We start from the raw sequence: 23,027 nt of genomic DNA, 5'->3' as shown, positions 1-23,027 counted from the left end.
TTCCCCCTGCTTATCATCCTCTCTCCCCTTCAACAGTTTAGCATTCAACTAAATACTGCCAGGCATACAACATTCCCAAGGTCACTCTACTATCCTCCTTCAAGCCCCCCATTAAAACTCTCTTCTAATATAAGACTGAACAAAACAAAATTAATCCTCCCTTGCCCTCCAGCCTAAGAGGATTCAAACTCACGTATCTCACCCCCCAAGAGAATTGCAGCCTCTCCATTTATGGAGTGGTGTCTTTATGTATGCACATGCATACGCTAATAGTCAGAGACAGAGAGATGGGCAGAGCACTCTGTGCTGCTTCTGAGAAATCTGTTTTATTTTACATTAAATAATTAAGGATTCCTTGGGCCAGAAAGCAGGACAGAGCATAACCATAGGGCAGCAATTAGGGCACTCAGCTGCGAAAAAGACCTGTTTTCTGCTTTTTGCTTCAAAGACTACTTGTTATTTCAACTAGCGACTGCTGCGAATGAAACGCGTAACTGAGTCCTTCCCTCTGCCCTGGCTGGCAAAGCGTGAGAGCCCTTGCATTCCAGGCGACTGGTTAGGTGCAGGAAGAGCAGTTCCAGAAAAAAAAGTCTTCCCCCCCTTGGCTACAGCTTGTGTCTGCATTTGGGCAGCTCCTGGTATGGAGTGTCTGCCACGTCATCATCTGGTCAGATCACTGCCTCGCTGGGTACACCAGAAGTCAAACTGTCTCAGAAAGCTCAGGACTCAGCTACAACTGTGTTGCTTTTATGCTGTACTGGAGTTAGCTTGGCTTCTCTTCCTGTGGGGTGGAAGAGATGCCAGAACTGTATCAGCACCTTTTTTTGGGCAGGCTGAAAGAGAAGTGATGGCACCCCAGGTAAGAGGCCTAGCAGAAACCAAAGATCCTGAGTGCCTAAAGCTGAATTCTCAACCAAGGCAACTCTCCACCCATTTTTCTAGCTGTGCTGGATCACAGAGGTGCTTTCAGAACATGTCTAAGCCTGGTGTTAAAACTTACAATATGAAGTATTGCCAACAGCTAGGTCACTCAGCTGGGTTATCAAGATTCAAGTCCCTACACCAGAACAAATAATTAATCACAAGCCTCTATTTGCAGCGAGTGACTGAACAAATCAACGGATGAAAGAAATATCAAGGACAAATGTGAAATATCATGGTGTCTGCTTCATTGAATACGGAAAGATGGCTTTGGCACCTAGCTGTAGGGCAGTTTGCAGCCAAGAGTATCAAGAGAAAGAAGATGTCTGTCTGGGCAGGGGCAGATGCTTTCTTCCTCTTCATTTCACTCCTGGTTAGTTCCCCTGGCTTCCTGTGCAGTTCCCAGGTGGAGCGCCGCACCAGGGATTGAGGAGTCCAGGAGACAGTAGTTAAATCCTCTGCTTGGCAGTACCTGTCTTCTACATGCCTGAGCATCTAAGTGGGTGTAACCTACAGCCCTTCTCCTGTTTAGTTCTTAAGACGTACAGAAGAAAGAGCTGTTTCCAAAGTTGGCTGAAATTGCTCATATTATATTCAGTTCTGCCCAGAAAAGTGTGAGACACCTCTGGAAATTGTGATGTTGACAAAATAAAATCATTTACGCAAACAACATTGTTATGAGACAAGTAAAATGTTTGGAAAGTGTTAATGTCAGATCATTGCTATTCATACTTTTTAAAAACAGATTTATAAAATGCATCTAATTCATAAGTGTTTTGCCTTTCATATTTCTTGTTAATTTCTTTTACTGTAGAATTCCACTGAGTGAATACCTCTGCACATTATGTACAGAACATTACAGTGGAGTAATTGGATCTCTTCTTCTGTCTCCCTCTGCCTGAATTTTAGTAATAGTAAGTCTGAATGGTTATAACTCAAAATTGAAAGCAACCTGCCTGACAGACCAGGCAGAATGCACGAACAACCTTACTTTCCATATTTGTGACAAATTACATCCAGTTTATACAGAAGATGTCATTATCCTCATGCTGCTTCTTTTTAAAAAAAAACATTACTACAGTTATGGTTTTCATTCTGTCTGGCAACAAAAAGTTTTTTTTTAAAAAAAAAGAAAAGAAAAGGATCAAAAACCTGTCTTGGATGACGAAAAATAAAAAGGGAGCCATGTGTACATCTCTTCTTCTACTACTTTCAGTTCATCAGCACAAATAACCAGGCATCCATTTATAACTCAGTTACAGCCTGTAATAGAATGCCAAATTCAGTTTGCTGGAGTCTTAAAAATGAAATTTTATTTTAACCAGCTGGAACCTGAAACTCATCAACATGAAATCGATAGGAATATTTCCACACGCTTAATATGTCTGGGGTTGCACTTTTGATTTGCTACAACATTTTCCTCGTTTGGGACACCTTTTTCTGCCAGTGGCTGGAAGACTGCCAGTTTGAAGCTGTTGCACTTGGTCTGTTTCTCTGTACAATTTAGAATTTAATTTCTCCATTTATTTATTTTCGGTTTGAAACAGTTCTTTTGTCACCCCAGGAAAACTATAGTTGAGGTGCGGATTTCTTGGGGGTAAAGACAGAGTTAGGAGAAACGTTTTTCTTTCGTGGAGAGAGGCCAGTAAAGATGGTTCAATGGAGAGAAGGAAGCCACCACCATAGAAGGAGCAGTGTTTCTTCTGTCCAGGAGGCAAAGCTGGGAGCTGTGGAAGCATCCAAAGCCTTAAAGTGCCAATAAAATAAAAAGCATCTTTCACAAGGCTGCATCCACACTAAATGCAACCCTCCCTTGTAGGTCTTTGTTCATTCTTAGAAGACTGGAGCTGCAATGGGCTGTCTGCCACATCCTGTTGTCACCTCTAGGTGAGGTGTAGACTATTAGTTGCCAGATATGATGGCACAGATTGCTAAGAGCTTATTTTGTCTTGGAATCTTTGTCAAAGACTTGGAAGAATATTACTTTCTAAGAGGCAGCCAAGTAGAAAGTTTGGTTAAAGAGCCTGGTTGCAGTTTGTAATCTAATAGAAAAAGCTACAACATCGATTTTGAGAACAGCAGTTATTGCAATTTGCATCTAATTCTTCAAAGGAAAAAAATAGGCAACTGCTAGCTGTAGTTTCCTAAACTGCTTTATATATTCCCTAGCTGAGGATAGTGTGAACTCAACAAATAATATATTTGGATTACCCTTCAGGGATCCCCCATTTGTCTTCTGCTAGCCTTCACTCACAAGAGAGACTCTTGGAGGTCTTCTTGCTGCAGCCTCCATCTTTCTGAAGGGAAACTCTTGTCAAGTCTACTCCAACTGAGTGCACGCCTCTCTAGGGACAGCAAGACTCCCCTTCTACCTTTCCCTTGTCCTTGGCTATTGCTGAATGCAATTTATATTTCACACAAATTTATTGCAAGCAAAGATTTTTTTAAAAAATTTGGTTTGCTCTGCAGGTATTAGACTGCAAGCTCAGCCCAGAAAATCTGATTTCTTCTCTTTGCCATTTCTTTTTCTTTGCCTAACAATTTTCTCAAAAAAGAAATTTTGTCAACATGGCTCCTCTCAGCATGCTGTCCATATTACCTCAGCGAAGGAAGGAAATTTGATGTCTCGACATATGTAGTCTTGTGGAAAAGGGTCTTACTTCACTCACTGACAAGCCTAGCAGTATAGCTAACAGTATTTCCCAAGGGAGGTGGCCTTTCTTTAAAAAAACAGAAGAAGAAAAAGAAAAAAAAATCAATATTGACTCTTGACACATTTTCATTTACATCACTGCATGGCTTTCAGTCTGGGCACAAATCAATAGACAGCTTTTAACACTGCTCAACTAGTTTGTTCTATGTAAAAGAAGAGAGATTTGCCTCAAGTGGCTTGTTTTTCCCTTTGGGCTCCAGGCAGACGCTCCACCATTAATAGTGTGTGATTCCTCGAAATGAAGTTGAGTTTATTTGACTGCTCTTTCTGTGACTGATCAGAAGAGCTTGAACTGTAATATTAATCACACGACGTTTTGTTCATCACCACTTACAGTCAATTGACTTTGTACTTAGTGAAAGCATCTCAAGCAGCCAACTCAATGTACCAGAGGGCAAGAAGTCAATAGGAGGAAGAAAGATTTAGTTTCAAAACTCACAGTACACAGCCTTTGGAGCTGCTGCCACACAGACACCGGGCACTTTATCGCCCTGCAGATGTTTTTATTTGCATGATGAAGGTAGCCATATCACCTCATTTGTTTCTGTTGAACAAGCCTTCTCAGTCAACTGCAGCTTTTCCTTCAATCTCCGGTTTACATGGGAGATGTAGGGAACAGGTAGCTTATCCAAATTGCACTGGGTTCAATAACTGTTTAGTTTCAATTCAGCTCTCTACAGATTTCAGCACAGAACTGACCCATGAAGAAGTCACCTTCTGTTTCAGATAGACTGATGACTGTTACTCCAATGTCAGGCATATGTCATGCTAACAATACTACCCATATGCTTAACACATGGCAATTTGCCTAAGATACCATTAATACCATTTTAATAGCCACTCGCTTACAGTGAGCCTTCTAAAACCACATCTTTGTCATACATTGATTTTTGAATATAGAATGGCAGGAGCACAGATGCCCAGAGGTAGAACATCACCAATTTTGTTTCCTGGAGCCTCAGAACCTCTCCTCAGAGAATTTTTAGCTCATGAAGCCTCCACAGAAGTTTTCACAGTAAAGAAGTGAATGAAACATTGAAAACAAGAGCCTAGAGGATTTATTTATTGCATGCAATACCTTAGAAATGTTCTTTCCTAGAAGCAGACTCCGTGTAAAGTCCAACACACCATAAAATGGGCAATCACATCTTTTTCTATGGCACGTTTTAGACATGCATGACCAGAGTCTTCCCACTTGTGTAAAGTACCTTGTTGACTGCCTGCATTGCTTTCCTGGGGATTCTCCATAAATAAAGTGGGTTCCTCAGTGGTGCAGAACTGATGTAACAAACAGCACAATGTTCATTCTCCCTCTCTGGTGTTTTCTGGATTAGGCCTCTAATTATCTACGTACAGAGATACATGTGATAACTAAATAATGTATGGTAAAGGAGTACATGCTCATACAAAACAAGTTTGCTATCATTTTATTAAGCAAAAGCACTGGTTAATTTTCTGTGAATGAACCAAGGTTTATTCAAGAGTGTTTTCAATGACTAACAGTAGTATCTTTGGATGGAACACATTGAGCATATTTTACCTGAGACAGATTTTTCTGATTATTAATTTTTCAAAATTTCCACAGACTGGCCCAAACTGTATGAAACAACTGTCAGGCTCAGACTGTGCAAATTAATCTTTATTTAACCATCCAAGGTTTTTTGATGTTTGCATTTATGAGTTTAGAGTTGCAGAACAACATGTGTTTCCCAGTGGAAAAGAACACTGTCGTAATAAGAAAAAAGAAGGAATTTCAAGGACACTCATAGGGATCAGTTAAACAACACTTGCTTTAAATCTGTATTCTTATTCTGTTGAGAGGGATTCAAACCATGTTATATCAAATCAGTGAAGAAAAAAGTAAAATGAACTATCTATTTAAATGCATCCAGACATTAATCTTGAAATCAACTCTGCATACTATCAGTTCTACACAGGTCTTTAGCCCTCAGTTCCTGATGCAAATACAGCATGCACTTGTTCTCAGCTTTGTCCCCTGACATTTGCAAAACAGTAGACAAAACTCAAATTAATTGCTTAATTGGGAAGCGTAAAATCATATTTCCTGCAGAACGGATCCATTTCAATGCTGCTTGGACACTGTATACCAGTTCCAGATACATAAGGCTTGTACCGCTACTCACCAAAAAGCCTATTAAATGCCAAGTCCATAAGCACACTCCAGCTGTTTCTGCTCCACCAACGGGAGCCGAGGACAGTTACCCCTGTGCATCATGATGGGCTGTCACCCTGGGGTTACAAGCTCAGCAGTGTGTAGCCATAGCGGCCACCCCTGTGCCCCAGCGCAGCAGCAGCCGGAGGGTGAGGGACGAGGGCAGGACGGCTGGGCAGCCAGCTCTCCCCTATCAGGTGACAAAACAGTGGGCACACCAGAGAGGCTGCAGTCAGGCTGCCTGGCTGCCCCCTCCCCTACCACCCCCCCCGCCTTCTGAAATTCAAGTGCTACTTTTAGCTGCAAAATGTGAGCAGAACTTTCATCCCAAACTTATAGCAGGTACAACATTTCACACCCACTGTAAGAATACCCACAGCTTCTGTGATTGCTTTTACAGATCTCTGATACTGTGTACTTTCCAAATTCATTCTGAATACCTATCATACAAAGCAACAAATGGGCATTATCATAAAATCATAGAATATTTTGGATTGGAAGGGACTTTCAAAGGTCGTCTAGTGCAACCTCCCCTGCAATGAGTGGGGACATCTTCAACTAGATCAGGTTGCTCAGAGCCCCGTCCAACCTGGCCTTGAATGTTTCCAGGGATGGGGCATCTGCCACCTCTCTGGGCAACCTGGTCCAGTGTTTCACCTCCCTCATGGTAAAAAATGTCTTCCTTATATCTAGTCTGAATCTACCTTCTTTTAGTTTAAAACCATTACCCCTTCTCCTACTGCTACAGGCCCTACTAGGAAGTTTGTCCCCATTTTTCTTATAAGACCCCTTTAAATATTGGAAGGCCGCAACAAGGTCTTGCTGGAGCCTTATCTTCTCCAGGCTGAACAGCCCCAACTCTCTCAGCCTTTCCTCACAGCAGAGGTGTTGCATCCCTCTGATCATTTTTATGGCCTTCCTCTGGACCTTCTCCAACAGGGCATGTCTTTCTTGTGCTGAGGGCTCCAGAGCTGGATGCAGGACTCCAGGTGGAGTGTCACCAAGGCAGAGTACAGGGACAGAAACACCTCCCTCGACCTGCTGGCCATGCTTCTTTTGATACGGCATATAGTTGTTGATACAAACATAAGAAAATCTGAGGTTGAAGATGTAAGATCAGCTGAGTAATTTTACATTTGGCTTTCCTTTCAGTTAAATAGGCTCACCCTAATTACTGAGAAATAGACTGTCATTGAAGATCTTTCACCAGGATAGAAAATAGTTACAGAGACCTCACGACTATCATTTCTCCATTTGACTGAGGCATAAGTGGGACAGAGAGGGAGCTGCAGCACCTTGTCTGTGGTCATCTGTCAGACTAATGACCAAGAGATTGCAGAGCCAGCCACACATCATCTTCCACTGAATCAACAAGCAGATCCCAATAACTCTGCAGCTGAAAGTTTGCTGACCAGAGCTGAGGGAAGTGATGGGCACTTGGAGCTGGGTACAGAGGTCAGGGAGAGACTGGAACTGATTTTTTGAAGGTTGCAGCTCTATTGGATTAAGCACAGCGTGACGGACTGTGTTTCAGCTCTGACTGTTCTAGTTTAGCAGTATCGTCTAGCAGAGATAATACTAGGCAAGTTTTCAGTGGCCTTGGGGTGAAAATAAATTGTTCTGACCTCCTGAAACAGAGCTTAACAGTCTCTCCCGGAGACCACACCACTGAAGTGTAACATACGTTTAAGTGGACAGTCAGAGTTCAAACATATGTAGTCATGCTGGTATTTCACAAAGGACTCCATTTGGAATGAAAAAGAACATGAGGATAAGGCCATGGGAATTTTTCACCATCTGTGATAATAATTCAGAAAAAGCCTGGCACACAATCTGCAAAAGAAATTTCTCTCCTGGGGTTGCAATTCCAGGATTTTCTTCCAGGATTCAAGTACTATATTATTTTAATGACTTATGGTTGTTCACAGAGGCAGATGATTTCTGTGTGTGGCGCAACTCTTGGCATGAGTTGGCATTCGGTATAAAACATTTGACACAATGTATTTGGCACAATACTCTCAAATGGCCAGACCCAATGCTGTACTTAGGCTGATTTCCAATACAATACTCCGCTATAGGTTGTCCCATTCTTTCACATCATGTTTTCTGAAATGAAAGATTAAAGGCTAGAGTAATTAAAAAAAAAAATACATCAGTTGGTCTTCTTAGTCATTTGGGATTTTTACACCTGTTTACCTGCACAAAAATTTAATAACTGTTAAGTGACAAATCCATGCAGGTACTCATGATTTAGTATTATCAAAATTGATTACATTGTTAAAAATACCAGAAATTGCCATTAGGAAAAGGGATATCACCAGACTAAGTCAGACTGACAGATTGCCTAGGTAGTGGTTCCATTTCTGTGATCAGGGTAGGGCTGTGCTGTGGGCAGGTTGTAAAGTTCAGCCCAAGCTGCTGCCAGCATCCCAGCCAGTGTCCAAACTGCCCAATAAAACCTGCCTCTGGTACCTCCTGCTCACTGATGCCACTGCCCCTTCACAGGGCCTGCCTGACGCAGCTCTGGCTGTGCTGCCTCCGGGCATGCAGGGTCAGACCCCTATTTTCAGGACTATTATTTCCCCCTATACTGAGGGAAGCTGAGCAAGTTATTCCTAGCAGTTTCCAATGGAGTCCAAAGTGTGCTGGCTTTTTCCTTCATGCTCCTTCTTTCTCTCCCTGAAACCGAATGGTACAAAATGAGTAAGAAACAACATAGTGAAATATAATCAAAGTGTACATTTGTAGAAGAACCTGCTTCACGGGGAAGTTAGTTCTAATCCTCTCAGTCAACAACTGGGTTATGCTCTGTATGTCGTACTTTTCTGCTTTACATGCTTTAAAATTCTGATGTCACATGTGTTTAATCCTATTCAGTTCATGTCCTCAATCATTTCTTTTGACAGCAAGCTCCTTTGGCTAATCATTTATTCCTGAGTCAGTCGGGGCTTGCAACACACTGGTTATTAATCAGTTTAAGTTTTGCATTCATTAGTGGTGAAATACAACTGAAGAAAAATCACCACGTCTCAACCAGTTTGATCCCAATCACAAGTGTGGATGTGAATCGAACTGAAACCTCTGCAGAGCTGAACACTTCTGGCCTTGGAGCGAACATCAGAGAACCCAGGACAAAACTCTGTACATGAATTGTTCTCTGGTTTGGCTTTATCTGAAGTTCAGAATTGCAACAACTTGGATCCTGACACCATAGAATCCAAAGGCAATCAAGACACATGTAGAAGAAAGGTATTTGGAGACCATCCTCTTCTCCCTTTCTTTACTATTATTAAACACATCTCACCTTTCAAATTTTTGAAGTTCACTACATTATGTAATACTGGTGTTAGAGACAGAGGTATTTTGTGTGAAGCCATGGGCACTTCAGGGCTTAGGCAACTTTAGACATTTGACAGTTGTATTGGCCTGAGTGTCTGCTTGCCATCACTGACGTCTGCCACTTGTTCCTCTCCAGCCAGGTTGGCACGTCACCTTCTCTCAGTGCTGTCCTACGGCCCCTTCCCTGCTTCGTGGCCCCATGTCTCAGGGTGGGCCTCAGCTACCGACAAGCTCCGTTGGAAGCACATCGTCCTGGAGCAGGAGAATGGCTGCCGTCCTTGGCTGCTTGGAGGGCACACTCACAGGAGCCTTGTAGCAGGGCTGCCAGTCAGCAGCATCCCCCTCTTCTACCTGTGATGAGATGCTGCTGTCTTGTGCTTGGAAAAGGCAGACAGGAGAGATCTGTGTTTGAAAAGCCAAGCAAGTGCCTGCCTATTTATATTTATAATCCTGGCCTAGACACATGATGGCAAGCAGGGCTGTGTGAGTGTAATAAGTAGGGACGTAAATAGATAAGGAGATGCAAAGGTACAAATGAACGTTGCATATCCCGTGTCTGCTGAGATATCTATGTCCTTTTATCTCAGGTCAAACTTACAAGGCAAAATGAGGATAACAGACATGGCTGCCCAGCAATGTAAACATCTATAAGGGGAACATATTAAGGTAATATTTTAACCTACTTTTATGCAGAAAGTGTTCTTTTAAAAGGCACAATTAACTGAATTCTGGATTGGTTTGAAACAATTAAAAATCTGATGCTGGTGAACGGGTCTCTGTAGAGTAGTGACAAAATTGCAATGGCATCTTTTCAGAGTCCAGGCACTAATAATATTGGCTTTATTTCCCTTCTGCTTCTCAGGAGTAAGAGATTAGGCAAACAATTTTCCTGCCACAAACAGAATTAGTGAGCAAAACATTGTATCTTTATACTGCTAAAAAACATTTTTAATAGCCCTCTAGAGATACAAGATTAGAGAGAAGGATTTTACTCTATAAGGTGTGCATGCTCACGTGTCCTAACATGAGCATTTCTCCCAGCATATCCGTAGCAGTCACACACACAGCCACATGCATGGCTGGATGGACAGTTCCTTCATGTTAAAGGCAGATATTCCACTATGTAGTAGCACTACAAAGCTTAATTACATGGTACCAAAATGCTTTAAAGCCACAAAGTGTCATCACTATTGTGGTAACATCACTACATTTGGACTAATAAAGCAGTCCATAGCCTGCTCTCTGGCCTTAGAAACAGTTTGCACCAAGACAGCTAAATACTCATTAAATAAGGATGACCTCATCTATTTTGCTTACAGCTCCTGAATGGTGCTGGAGCACTGGTTTAGGGAGTGGTAGCTGGCACGAACCCAGGTGCATGTCAGAGAGCATGCCAGCAACTAGCAAACAACGGCAGGACAGTGTTTGAGCCCGTACCCTGGCACTGTCCGGCTGGTGTAGGTGCAGCCCACGGTACTTGTGTGCCTGAGGCTGTTCTGGTCTGTACAGCCCAGTGCTCCCACCGGTGCTGCCTGCTCTCACGGCGTCTCTGGCTTCATTCCTTGCAAGGCTGAGATGCTGCAAAACTATTCTTCCTAGCCAAAAGCTTTGTTTTCTCTCCCCAACAAAGCTGGTCTTGGAGTGGGAATATTGGGGGTGTGCAAGTCCTGGGAAACAGGTAGGAAAGAAAAGGACTATACTGAGATAGGAAGGCTCATATGCTGCAGACAAGCATTCTCACAATCATAGTGTGGTGAAGATCTCCCAGTGAGCTAAAATATCCGGCCACCAGTCCAAGTCCTTTACCGAGATCTTGTACCTTTACTGAGATTGGATTATCTAGGGGCTGGGGCAGGTGGGAGGGAGAAAAAGAAATGGACTCTCCATCCGCCTCTCCATTCATTTCTCTCCTGATGAAGTGACACCACAGTTACCAAGTACTACAAAATTTGTTTTGTCACTTGTTGGCATTGATTTATTGGAAGATTCCCATTGTGTTGCCTGCTGCTAACTTTTACACAGACGGTTGCTTGGTGTATGGGCATCAGGTACTTATATTTGTCAGAGAAGCATAAATATACATGAAACAGATCCTTTTGAAAAAAACAAGGCTATAGTTTTGCAGTATTACTTCTCCACAAAATAAAAATTCTCCTGTGTTTATCAGGCCTAGAAACAAACTTGTTGAGGATCATCAAATATGTTCCTATAGGAAATACATTTGTGAAAGTCAGGGATAATTTTAATTCAATTACTGAGCTGTTCTCTAGGAGGGATAGATTAAAGTGACGTGTTAGTTTGTGTTTTTCCCATGCAGGCTTTCTCTTAACAAGCACTTTTTGATGAATCTCCTTTTGAATAGCTCCAAGATTTACCTGGCTGTTTTTGAGGAAAGTACAGTAGTGTGAGAATTACCTGTTATTCTTAACTTCTTGCCACTGTCTCAATCCAGAGATGGATCATTATTAAAAGTGAGGTGAATGTAAACCTGCTGTTTTCTTTTGTATACCCTAGTGCTTGTACAGCTACTGTTGTGCCTGCAATTGTCACTGTTCATGCAGCCACTGACCATTTTAGACACAGCATTTTTCCTGTTGATATTACAAATACCTATTTACAGAGGTCTGTGAATGTAGCCTGGTTGTAGAAAACATCCAAGATATGGTCCTTGCCTGTAGAAGGATGTAAATGCGGCATCATTCCCTTCATATTTGTATCAAACCTTGCAAACTGATCTCATTACCCTGAATTCACCAAGCTACCAGATACGCATAGAAGGGACTGAGGTGTGCGGGGCTGTCAGGATGCAGAGGCTGCTGAGCAGAGGAGGTTTGGGCGGGTGCCCAGGAGCACTCCAGCTGCAGAGCCATGGCACTGGTGGCACTGTGCAATGCCAGCAGCCCCCATTTCTCTCGACAGCCTTTATCGGGAGCGGGGCCTGTTCACTGAGAGGCAGCAGAAGGAGCTCCGCTGGCAGCACCCTGGGCTCTGTAGCTTCATACCGTGCTTTTCCCTTGGTGCAAAAGGGTGCTGCTTTCTTTTGCTTTTTGCAACGAAAACAGCTCCTCCAAACAAACTCACTATGTGGCTTTTCTGCAATAGTGTCTGCCATTTCTGTTTCGCCAGCTCTTGAAATTGCAACTGGGGCCAGAATTTGGATATTTGCTGTAGATAAATCAGATACCCAGTCTCTACTGTCCTTCTTTCTTTGTGTGTTCTTTAAGGCTCTGTCTCTCTCTGTGAGAGCAAATGTTCACCCATCCCACTATGGTCAGGATCCCAGTGAGTGCCCCGCTGTGCTTGCCTGGAAGCTCACCTTAAAGGCAACTGGAACAGACAGACTCATGTGCGTGAGCATGGAGCGTAGTCCACAGCTTTTAATTTTCAGAAGACAGCTGTTTCCTGGGAAAAATGTTTTAATAAACTAGGGTGTGATGGGAGAGTGAGATTAGGATTTGTAATGTGTCAAATTCCCAGAGTTTTTCTTCTGTGAAAACTATAGAGATCACACAGGATTTCATATGTGTATATATATACACACACGTACATAAATTACGATTTGTGTATATTTAAAAAATATCTGCTTGGAAATTTTTATCTGCTTCTGCTGAATTCTGAAGTCACGTCATTAGTATTTGATAACAAGATCTGTTGCAATGGTATCATTTAATCTGGATATTCAATAACATTTTTTAGCAGGTAGCAGTACTTAGGAACATAAGAAAAGGGCTTCTACATTTAATTTGAAGTGAATAGCTCTGCTGAATTCCTGCTCAGAGATTTCAGTCTGTGCTCTTTTGCTCGTAATGTCTCACATCATTTACAATCGTACATCTTTTAAAAAAAATGTATCTTACTAGAAAATAATGTAGCAGAGTTTTGGCTTCTGCTAGCATAATGACAAGACAGGTATTCTGTTTTCTTCTATCAGTTTTCATGTTCCCACTTATTGTCCACCTTTTTTCCTTGGTTCCCCCTTGTAATTCTTTTCCCCTGTACTTCCTGACACAACATGGGCTTACACTAATTGGACATCTAAATCACCATGAAAAATTTGCATGCTGTAGGCTTTAGCTTTAAAAAATGCCAAATGTTACTAGTTGAAATGACAAAAGATGTGCAGACAAGGGAGAAGAAAGGTGTTTTAATAACATGATATGCCAACCTTGTTCTGATCTGTTAGTATTATAAGCATTTGGATGGAACAGGTTAATGGTATTTGGGTAAAACATAGCTGAGAAATAGGGTCTTTCTCTCATATATGCTGCAGAAAAAAAGATATTCTTGAAAGTACAGCTCCATTTGAATCACACTTGCTGCCTTTACAAGTATAAAATTTCTGTTAGTCCGTAAGGGCTCTTTTTTCTCTCTATGTCCCACCTTCATTTTTTTATGGTGCATCTGATAATAATCAGTGATTTATTTTTTTATAAAGCCTCATTCGCTAGATCCATGTGATTAAGGAGGAGAAACAGGATAAAAGAAATCCACTCAAATGTATCAGCAGCCAATTAACCAGCTTTAATGGCCATGGAGAATAGCTTGCAAACATTATTGAAGTGCTGTCCAAAGGCTAAACTCAAGGTTGATAGAAAGCCAATTTTTTTCAATAATCTTTAGCAATATCATGATTTTTGGGGTCTAACTAGATATTCTGGCTGACCATGCTGAGTCCAAGTAAATCCAGTATCAGAAGGCAGCTATTCAGCAGGGCATGACTGTGAGAGGGTTGTGGTAGTGGTCTTCTGGGCAAGGAGATCACTGTAAAGCCTCTTCCTTGGTCCTGGTGCCTGAGGGTACCTCTCTAGTGCACATCCCAGAGACCAACAGGACAGGTGAGGTAGAGCAGACCATTGGGAGGGATCCCACAAAAGACAAATCTGCAGAGCACTAGGGCCGTGAAGATGCTGAACAACAACTCTTTAGCTTTTGTATGACATCATTTGAGCTCGATGCCCTGGGCTTAGTTGTTAAATCTTTTGGGGATGACTCAGGGAAACAGAAGTTCCCTTTTTGTTTTCTGTTGACAGATCTGCAGTTTTAAATATATAAATTGGTAACAGCATCTAACATTATCATCTTGTTAATGGAAGTTTTATCCTCTGGCACCAACATGATCTTTGACCATTATATACTCTGGCTGAAAAAGGAAGTACAGCACTGTATAAAAGAAGATAAAAAGGGAATAACAAAATATGATGGACGTTAGCAGGGAAGGATGTCATTGAATTTAAGATACTTCATTAGGACTCAGGATATCCAAGTCCAGTTTCCCCTTCACCTAACGACTATCAACTTGTTGGGTGATTAAGTATATCTGTGCCTCAGCACCATATCCTAAAATATTTCCTTTCTCCATCTCATTTAATTAGATTCAAACTGTTCAAGTTAGGGACTTTCTTTAGCTAAGTACAGTGATTAATATAAAAAGAACTGTTATACCGAGTGTATTGGATACATATGCACTAGTACATTAAGTGGTGACATCTATACCTCTAATAATATTAACCTCTGATAGTGGTCACCTATACCTTTAAATAACAAAAACCTATATCATCACAGTGTACATAAATCATATATAAGATGAAATATTGTCATAAGCCTGTATGCTACACTCATACGTTTTTGTGCATTGCTTATAGCTACATATTATACATATGTATAAAATTGTATATTAAATGAAGAATATGAAACAATAGTGTCCTGGTTTTGGATGGGATAGAGTTAATTTTCCTCCCATTAGCTGCTGTGTTTTGGATTTACTACAAGAAGCATGTTGATAATAACCAATGTTTTCAGTTGTTGCTAAGAACTTGCAAACTTTCTCTAGTCCCATATTCGGCTAATGAGCAGGTGTGCAGGAGCTGGGAGGGAGCACGGCCAGACAGCGAGCCTGAGCTGGCCAGTGGAAATATTCCATACCATGGATGTCATGCTCAGTTTATAAAAGGGGGGTTCGCTGAGGGGCAGGAATCCTTTTTTTTTCAAAAGTTCTCTTTTCTCTGAGTTTGCATCCTCTCTTGTCTGGGTGTTCAAACTCTTCTGGGAGTTTGGTCTTTTTCGGGACTTTTGCAAAATTTGAAAAATCCACATGTTGCAATTTCCACAATTGCTGCTCACAAACTGCCTGCGGATCAGTTTTGGGTGGTGAGAAAACTGTGTTGTGTATAGTTTATATTGCATATTCATTAGTATTATTAGTATAAGTATTTACTTTGTTGTGTTATTAAACCATCTTTATCTCAACCCACAAGTTTTACTTTTTGTCCTTTCTCCTCCCTGTCCCACTGGGGAGGAAAGGGAGGGATGAGCGAGTGGCTGTCTAGTGCTTAGTTGCTGGCTGTTGGGTTAAACCATGACAAATAGCCTCTTTCTTCTGTCTCAAGATATAGAACTAGCTGTTTAGCTATAATGCTTTTAATTTTGTAAGGCAGTGCCAGTTTATCTAACTGCAGAACATAAGCCAGGGTAGTTAACTGCATGTTATAAATACTACATATGTTATTTTCATTTATACTGTTTAATTAGTACCATATTTGAGCTTTTAATACTGATTAATCTAGTGACAAATTTCCTGTCAATAAGATAGTGCTGGACATAAAAGAAATATGTTTTGCCTTTTTGCTAAATAAGGCTTGGACTTACACACAATTACATGAATTCTCTCTCTGATGTAAATAAATCCACAGTGGTTTCAAAGAAGATAGTGTAGGAGCTCCACACTGGATTTTGTGCAGTCATTTGGGGAAAGCATTGAAGTGATTTTCTGCCCTGTAAAAGCAACTTCTGTTACTTCTAGCTGCTTCTGGAAAAGACTGGATAGTGGTATGGATTTGATTAGCTCATCTCTTTTCTTTTGACTCAGGGACAGGGAAAATAATGAATGACTAATCACTTTGCGTTACTGTTTTTACACCAAGGCTATTATAAAACCAATTTAAAAAGTCAGACAGAAAGCTATATAGACGTGATTAGGTTATAATGCTAATACAAGTAATTGTGTATAGATAATTATTCTGCAGTACAGATAATTCCAACAAAGACTAATCGGAAGACATATCAAACACCTAAGAATCACAATTCTGTCTGAATTCCTTTTAACTGTCATTTAAAAAACTGCAGATATATTGTGACTTTTTCAACAATAGAGGGGAAAAATTACCCTGGACTCTTTCCTTCCTTGCCTTGCACAATATTGCCCTGCAGTTTACAGAAGCTCAGTTTGCATTACGTGCCTGCATTAATCATAGCTGCGGTGTAATTCGAAGCAGCTTTGGACCTTCTCTAAATTCCAGAGGCTGGTAATGGTTTCCTAGGGACTACCTCACAAGTGTGGACTACAACAGCACAGCACATGCCATAGCTCAGCTGACAGAGGGGATTATTCCTCTGCATCGGGAGGTGCTGAATTAGATGCGGAGGCCGGCAGTAACAACACTCTCGCAGCAGACCAGCTGCAGAAGGGAATGCGACAGACAGTAAATTGAGGTAGTGCTGTGCTGCTCTTTGTGTCCGATTTCTACGAATGGAGAGAGGGCAGGAACAAACTTCTTGACGTTGTTATTTTCAGATCTGTTTGCTGTGCTAACATCACATGTTGAAATGCAGAAGAAAAGTACTTGTCATGTGTATGCAACTCCTCCTGACCTCCTGCACCATTATTGCCTTCTCCCCTCCCTCATCACCTCTCGCCTGAGAGTCCTCTCTTCTGCAGTTGTGCTCAGAATAGGCCCTGTATCTCCCTGCCAGCAACCCGTATCTTATCTCAAAACATATGACTCAGTACCGTATCTCCTTCTCTTTTCCATTATTTATACCATGTGCCCTACACAAAGTCATGCTACTTGGTTCTGAAAACCCCAGTGCAATTCAATTCACATCAAAGCAGCCAATTTGTCAGCTTCTCCATCACCTAAAAGCTCTATATTCACTGCCCGACCTCCCTGAGCATATCTGCTACTTTCCTGCCTTCTGCCACATAAAAAACTCCAACACTTCTACCATGCTACTTGCAGGGAATTGACTGATTTGATATATAAATCATTTCTCGTCTTCCCTTTTTCTGTGTCTGCAGACTATTTAGCTGTCTCCTCTTAGTGTGTTTATTCCTCAGGGCAGAAACACTGCTCAGAAAGTGATTAGCATGCATGGACTAGTGCTTAAGTAATAATTACTAACTTCATTGTGCACCTAACTGCACAAACCACCACCTATAGTTCCTGGCTTATTCCAAAATGCATTTTTATATCGGCCCTAGAAATGTTTCAGATAACAACATTTTCCCAGCAAATGATGCCTTGTATGTGAAATAAAACCTTTGAAATAAAACCTTATAAGAACTGCTCACTGAGATTCATTAATCAAACTATGCAAGGAAAATTTGAAAAGCTGCTCAGCACCAGCCAAGCCACTGTGAGCTCAGCCATGTTACCACATCCCACTCCTTGAAGTGTCCAACTGGAAATCTGTTTCTGGGTGAGCACAAGCTGTAGTCTGAATGGGTTCTGAGGGTGATATGAGTTGCAGCGTGAGGTACAGTAGCAATCTAATAAACTCTTAGAAAATTGCAGTCTTTTATCTTCCTAAGGTCACCCAAAAAAGATAAATTCTAAATATAATTAAGCCTTGATTTGACCTGTTTCATGGACTTTATCTTTCACTAATTTTTTTTAATCTTAATTAGTATTTAGCATTTATGCAAGTCTGTGTGATTTAAGATGCTGAATGATATATGAGTTCAGCAGAGTCCTCAGCTGAAGGACAAGTATTTTAGTGAATGTGAGACCTAACCCAAAGGCTATTTCCAGCAGTTTGTCATTTAGTACAGGGAAGGTTAGGTAGGTTACAGTGATATATGATCTTTCATGCTCTGAACTTCACAGCACAGTTGAACGGTTCCTATGACTTTCATTAACTGTATGCAGCTCTTTTCTTATATGGAGTAAACTGAAAATGTGACAAACTTTCTACCCACGACCGAAAGCAAAGTGAAATCTTGTGATAAGTTTGGTTAGTCCATTGAAACTCCGTGCTCAGTCCGTGTAAACCTGAATGCAAATATCTGCTGAGTTTATTTTGTACTCATTCTTATACCAAGAGGGAGAAGGGGGAAATCTTGGTGAGGGCTCCATGTGGAGCCCTGCCAGCACACTGAATTAAGCAGTCACCCTGGTGTGGGTGACTGGGGAACGCCAGTGAAAAACAGCACCTGCAAGTGTTCTGCAAATGGTACGAGGCTACACAGGGGGTGCAGAAGGGATGTAAATGGGCAAAGTATGATGAAAAATGGCTAAGAGCCATGCGCAAGCAAGACATATGGGCAAGATTTTCTGCTTAAGGGGACAAGTTAGTGGAACAATTCTTCTCCTCCTTTAATTTTTACATCAGAATCAGAGCTGTTAAAATTTCAAGGAGCGAGAAATGGGCATTTTTTCTAAATAAACTGTATTTTGAAAAACGCTGCTTTGTTTTGTATTGCTGCCATTTTTCCCCTCAACATTTTCCATCAGAACACTGACAAAAAATAGAAAGAAAATCTGGAAGATACTAATTTTTCTCTAGCCAGCTGGACAGATACCAGCAAAAACAAATAAACAATCATTTCAAGAGGCAGTTCGTAATGTAGTTTCTAATCACAAACATTGTCATTAATAATGCTCCTATTTATTATTGAAAATCTTTTCAGGTGAAAAATTCCCAGCAATTTGTAAATACAATATTGAAGCCCTGTTTCTGCCTGTAGGCTGATGAAACAGTGTATAGCTATGAGTTAAATAAAAGTTCAGATAAGTATGGATATGAGTGAAAAAGGAAGCAAACTTATACTAATCTTTCTTTCAAGGTAATTTTATATCCCCCCAGGTAACAGCTGAAAAGACCAGTTTTCAGTAAAAAACAAACCCAGTTCCCAAGGCAGAAAACTGCTAAGAGCTAGAAATTATGAAAATCAAAAACTGGTTTACATAAAGCTGAGATGTGTGCAAACAAAATTTGCGTCCTTCCTTTCCATTTATTCGATGGAGGGAGTGGGCTACCCCTATCTGTCCCTTGCCCAGCTAATTTCCACTTCCATAGCAGGGCTGGGAGGAATTAAGGAGGAAAGACACAAGGCTTCTCCCATCCATGGCTACCATAATGTTCTCACCAACGCAAGACTGAGAGTAACATGCTGGGAACAAGTGGTGGGAGGTCCCTTTCTCTCCTACATGAATGCACAGGCAGTTCACCAGTGAACACACCGTCTCTGGTACTCTCACCACTGCCTGGTATCGCCACCAGCATGGATATGTGTGGTGGAGGTCTGGTGGGCATCCATAGGGCAGCACTGCTTGTTTCATTCAGGCAAACTATGGCAGTGAGAGAATGACTCAGGCACAATACTGAGGAACATGTCTCAGCTTAAAACCTCTTCCCGTTGCATGACATTAATTTGGTAATGGAAGAGTATTTAGAATCCCTTTAGTCCTGGGTAACCTTTTTCCATAATGATTTTATGAAAGTGACTAAAATAAGCTGGGCTTGCTTCTTAGTACTGTAAGGCTGATTGTCACTAGTTGCGTATGGCTTCGCTGCACGCTATCCCTCCTTTGCTCTAAGATGCTGACTCAGTGCCAAGCACATGGATGAGTCAAGTGCGTTATTGCAGGCGCCTTAACTTCTGTAGCTTTGGAAAGCAACTATTCCACAGTGCTTTCCACCCCCTCACAACAGACATCTGCATTTCTTCTATATATAGACCAAGAAGAAGACTTTGAAGGAAGGAAGAGCCCCGGCATTTCGAGCAGGTGCAGGAACTCATGCTGGGAAGTTCCCTTTTGCATCACTGACTACTCATGATGTCTGCAGGGAGTTCTTGACTGGCTGCGCTTTCCTGGTGGCAGCAGGGACCACAGCGGTGCTGATCGCACCTCTTGTTTTCCATGAAGTTCCACTTGTTTTCCAAGAAGTTGACACTTGTAGCCAGCAGTGGCCTGAGGGGTATTGCCTTTCACTTGCCTTGCATCAAGGTAAAGTTTGTTGGGTTTGGATTTTTTTTTAACCTTAAGGTTAAAGTACATGAGACAGCATAATTTCTAGTTTCCTTTCCTGGCACTGCTCATTATGTCATTACTACTTGGGGTATATGATGCCCTGCTTATAGAGGGGGGATAGCATTCTTTCCTTTCACACAAGGTAGATGTGAGAGAGAGGTGCTGAGCAGCTTTTCAAATTTTCCTTACATAGTTTGATTAATGAATCTCACATCTCTAGAGAGGCAAGCCTAGATCCTGTAAAGACTTCAGCATGAGACTTTCCATGAAAAAAACCCACATGCGATTCCCTGCACACTGGACCAGAACCTTAGGCGAGAAGTGACACTGGGCAAAACAACCCATAACTGTGGTTATCCGCATGGTTTCGTGCAATGTGGCTTTCAGCATGGTCGGGGCCTGCCTGTGGTGCTCAGCACAGCAGAGAAGCGTGAGAGCCTTCCCGCCCTGCCCAGTGTGCAGGGAATCGCATGTGGGCTGTGGTGCTGTGGGGCGAAGGGGAACCAACCTCTCACCTCTGCATCATCCTTCTGCGGGGTCCAGGGCGCTTGCTTAAGGGAAAAGCAATTGCGCTCATGGGAATCTGGAATATAACTGGGATGTTGCTTATTAGATTTCACGCAAAAAGATGTTGTGCGAAGATTTAAGGGGCCATGGTCTTACCTATCTACCTAAGGAGGTTTTAAGAATTAACACTTGTTTGATAAGGCACTCCTTTAAGAATAATACCAGTAACACAAACTAGGGAAAAACACTTTTGAAACCTCTGGAAATTAAAAACTAACTTTGCTTTAGTGCATCAATCCTCCACATTGCTTTTAACAATCCTCTGAATTTCCTCTACGAATTTCAGACACTTTTACTATTTGTATGATATATTTGTTATTTTTAATCTAAATCTTCAAGACAGTTACACTGAGAAAATTGTAGCAAACAGAACAGCATCATGAAATAAGAATGGCCTTCAGGAAATAACAAATCTACAAGGCTTTAAATAATATATGAAACTTTCTGTTTCAAATTGCCTTTTACAGCTGAGTGATAAGACAGACCATTTGGGGATTTAAGCTACTAAAGATTTTTCAAAATTTCAGCTCCTGGAGAACATGCAAACCTAAAATATTTTCTTTCCTCTTTTTCTTCACCAAAAGAATGTTATTTAGTGTTTGCCAGAATGAAAAATAGCTTATGTTTCCTGCTAGATGTAAGGAAAAAAATATAGTCTGAATTTATCAGAGTGATTAATCCAGTGAACTATATTGCAGAGAGAGCACGCTTTATCTAAGGCCTTCTTGTGTGCGTACACAAAATGACACACCTGCCTCCATCAGACCTGTTGAGCTGCACTCGCTCACACCACCAGAGAGTGAAGCCTGGTGTCTCCGTCCTGTCCCATGACATGCGTTCCCGCAGAGCTTCGCAGTCACCCCAGCGGTCCGCCGCTGCAGGTGGCTGTGCTGAGCGCTGCCCAAGGGGATGGGGATGTGGTGCTCAAGCACAGACCAGGGATGTCTTCTCAGGAAACACACCGCCCAGCCTCAGGCAGGAGACCTGGTCTTCTCTTCGCTAGGAGCACGCCTCTTCTGCTGCCTGGTGTTGTGGGCTTTCACAGTAAGTGGTCCATGAAGGAGGTGGGGGCAAAAGGCTGGACTGGTTTTGTCCTTTCTTTGGTTTCACAGAGCGGGAGCCGGAGAGGTGTGCAGCGGGATCCAGAGGACCTAAAGGCAGTCCTCAGCAGTTACGTCAACTGCTGGCGAGGGTAAAGCTACCCCAAGCCCCACAGCCAGCCTGACGCCAACACTTGTGCTTACAAAGGAGTTTTCAGCTTTCCAGTACAGCTGTTTTCCAGGGTGCCAACCCTGAGGCAAACATTTCTTCTCCAGGGAATCAGATACCTTGTGTAGAGGTGATTGTCCTGTAGGTCCTATCTCTGCTGGGCCAGCTTATTTGTTAATGAGCACTTGTGGAAGGGACTGAGAGTCATTAGCTCCCTTTGAGCTCAGTATGAATAAAATTATTCAGCGTCACAGGCCTGAAATGTTTTTGAGTGAAATCCTGGCATCAGTCAGGCAATGAAATGAATGGGTTGTTATTTGGTCTTTCGTCCAACAGATGTACATTTTTACCACCTGAACATGACCCTTCTGTTCTCTTGCATTTTTTGGCACATCTGCTGCTCCACTAGAAAGGAAGGACTTAAAGGTGAGGTAGATATTGCTGACCTTAGTAAAAATTTCCTGGTATAACACTAGAGCATGCTTTTTGCAGTGTCAAACTTTCTTGGAGTTTGAGGAAGCAGGATTGAATTTTCTACGTCTGGTGTCTTTATCAGCCTCAGTTTTGGGCATAGAAAAAATTTCATAGTCAAAATAATTCAGCTGTTTCAGAGAATAGGAAAAGAACCAGTATTGAACTGTGTCTCAAAAAAAAAAATAATTGGAAAAAAGCACAAGGAATTTATGATGGAGAGAGCAAAGAGGGACAGAATATAGAAGCCAACAAGGAGAGTAAGTGAAAGAGTGAGTATGAAAAAGAAGTAAGTATGCACAGAGGCAGACGATAGGATCTGAATTGAGTGTTAGGGTGCTCATAAAAGGAAAATTAATCATTTTGCCATTTTCAGAGTGTAGTACATGTCTAGGACTTATTTCATACAGTCTTTTATCAAACTTGTGCAAGGTGACTTGCAGCCACAAAGGAGTAGGCAATAAGGCAGCGTTGTCTCATTGTCATCTCTTCCCAATTACATCTGAGAGAACATTAAAGAATTGTTTCTTTTGCTGGTAAAACACGTTTCTGCTCTAAATCTATTCAATTTGTCAAGTCTGTTGAAGTGGGAATGATTACCTGC

The 23,027-nt window shown here is 41.7% G+C and overlaps 1 protein-coding gene across 6 annotated transcripts in view; it reads right to left on the bottom strand.

The window, feature by feature from the left end:
* HS3ST5 (heparan sulfate-glucosamine 3-sulfotransferase 5) overlaps positions 1–23,027 on the bottom strand; it is a 213,899-nt gene that overhangs the window by 28,314 nt on the left and 162,558 nt on the right. The window contains exons 1-2 of one of the 6 annotated variants that reach the window (XM_075414189.1): positions 5,779–5,939; positions 4,843–4,980 (exon numbers count right to left, since the gene is read on the bottom strand). The exons of 3 other annotated variants lie outside the window; for them this stretch is intronic. The gene's annotated coding sequence lies outside the window, so the exon portion shown is untranslated. Of the gene's footprint in view, positions 1–4,842; positions 4,981–5,778; positions 5,940–23,027 lie in introns of those variants that run through there. 2 more of the 6 variants (XM_075414188.1, XM_009944859.2) reach the window with 2 other exon arrangements.

Source organism: Opisthocomus hoazin, chromosome 2, assembly GCF_030867145.1.
Source record: "Opisthocomus hoazin isolate bOpiHoa1 chromosome 2, bOpiHoa1.hap1, whole genome shotgun sequence".
Lineage (NCBI taxonomy): Eukaryota > Metazoa > Chordata > Aves > Opisthocomiformes > Opisthocomidae > Opisthocomus > Opisthocomus hoazin.
Note: the sequence above shows the minus strand (reverse complement) of the source record. Positions and strands in the feature narration are given on the sequence as shown.